General features: G+C 44.4%; 1 pseudogene across 1 annotated transcript; it reads right to left on the minus strand.

The window, feature by feature from the left end:
- Nucleotides 1-288: 288 nt before the first annotated feature.
- LOC308535973 (thioredoxin-like protein 4B) lies at nt 289-739 on the minus strand (annotated as a pseudogene). Its single transcript has one exon. The product of its transcript is annotated as a thioredoxin-like protein 4B (transcript).
- Nucleotides 740-2,180: the final 1,441 nt, after the last annotated feature.

Below are 2,180 nucleotides of genomic sequence, written 5' to 3' on the forward strand. Positions count from 1 at the left end.
AGTTAAAGAAAAGCACAATATAAAGAAAAGTCAAACAAATCATGCAGGGAAATTGATCACAGTTGACTTGACTGCTCTAAGATTAGCAGGGAATGAACACTTAGTCTTCCCAGGTCATCACAGTCCCTATGTGGTCTTCTACTCAGGCTGGTATTTTCTATACAAGTCAAACCTCTCTCCATTGGAACGCTGAGCACCTTTCCGAAGGACTCCAGAAAACAGCACAGCTGCCTTTAGATACCGTTTCCAGATGGGCCTTTCTCTTCAACTTTGACAGTAGTTAATGTGCTAAATGTCTTGACAGAGAAGGTCATATTTGGGAATATAATTGGGATCAATTGGACTTTGGACAATAAGTTTTCTTCTCATTGCTCCTTGATAAATTACTTCAATCAAATCTATGAAGGCTTGTTTGGTTTTGAAACGTCCCACAAATTTAGAGTGATCTGGAGACCTATAATCCACTTTCATATGCTGCCCATTGAAGAAAAACACAGTAGATGGAATATAACTGATGTCAAAATAGTGTGTATAAACTGGAGTTTGGTCCACATCCACCAGATTTATAGCAGCCATTTTAACTCAAGTCAGAAGAGGTCTTAAAAAGAATATCATCTAGGTGCAGACAGACAGTATCCTCGTCTGTCCCAAACCTGAGAACCAACACCTCCTCTGCAGTGTGCTTTATTGCCTGGTTGACTTCTTTTTTGCTAGTCAGCTTGGGTAATAGAAAGCTCATCTTGAAATAATCCAATTAATCCATCACTGTCAGTCTTTATTTGTACAAATTTCCTCCCTCTAATTTCAGGACTGTCAGCGACCTGGCCTCTTTTCCCTGGTTGGGACACCAGCAGCTCCTTTCTTCTGCTGGAAGCACTCAGGGACCCCTCTGCTGAATTTTTTAAATTAATTCTAAGAGTTCTAACAGTGGCTTTAATTGTAAAAATGATCTTTTCAGGTAGAATTAAAGATCTCAAGATTAGATCATCCAGAGTTAACTGGATGAGCCCTAAACCTGTTAAGTTTGATCAAGCAATTGAATTGATACTCCTTCCCCGGGAACTGGCTTTTCCCTTTGGCCACATTTCACTTTCGGTAACCACATTCCATTATCTCCCCTCCGAGTATGCAGGTAGGCATAAAGAAGTCTCCACCCTGAAAAAAGCCCACCAAACATCCTTTAAAAGCCGCTGACTCCCTTCATGTCATTGGGTGCTGGAGCCATCCAGGCTCAGCCACCTGATGTGTGGATGATCGAATAAATTCATAATCCCTCACCATTCTAGCCTCCTGCATTCCTCCTTCTGCGACCTAACATTTGGTGCCAAAAACCTGGGAGGGTTCCACGGGGATGGGAGCCATCGCCCCGGCTTTGGTCACCCCGAGTTTGCTACTCGGAGAGCAGTCGCAATGGCAGCTGGTCCTAGGCTTACCTTCAAATCCTACTCAGGTGACTCAATTACCAGCTTTGATCAGGCTTCCCTTCCTTATGGCCTTCCCTCCCATCCCCCGCCAGTCAGCCAAGGAGGATGCTAGACCAGGAATCTCTCCTTCTCCGCTGATGACCCTCCATTTTACACCAGCCAATCTTCTCTAGGTGAGTGAAGTTCCACAATTTCCATTCTCTCAGGTCTTCTGCCCACTCTCTCTCACTGACTTCTCAGAAGTCTCTCATCTCAAAAGTCCTAGCGTTAGGCCAGAAGACTCCTCAGCCATTTGGCTATGGGTCCTTCCTGATTGGGAACACCCAGTCCAGAGAGTCACCTCTCATTTCTCATGGTGATTTGTTTAGCAACAGGGACGCCTGCCCTAAACAGTCACCTTTGGATTTGTGGTCTGTCACTCACCCTTCCTCTCTCGTGGGCCATGCCACACTCCCTCTGCACACTCTCAGGGGAGATCGTGCCCAATCACCTCACCTTATTTTGTAACACTGTTTGGTCACAACATAAACTAGATAATAAGTCTCAATGGCCTGAAAATAGCACTTTCAATTTTAACACACTGAGCAATTTCGATAATTGCTGTCACTGCAATGGAAAATGGTCAGAGATTCCCTACATCCAGGCCTTTTTTCACGCTTTAGTCCCAATCGTCTCTCTCAGTCCTGCTCTACCCATCAGATCTTTCTCCTTCACACAAAACATCATACCCCTAACAATTGTGATTCTGAATCTACT

Source organism: Myotis nattereri (assembly GCF_964212035.1).
Source record: "Myotis nattereri genome assembly, chromosome: X".
NCBI lineage: Eukaryota > Metazoa > Chordata > Mammalia > Chiroptera > Vespertilionidae > Myotis > Myotis nattereri.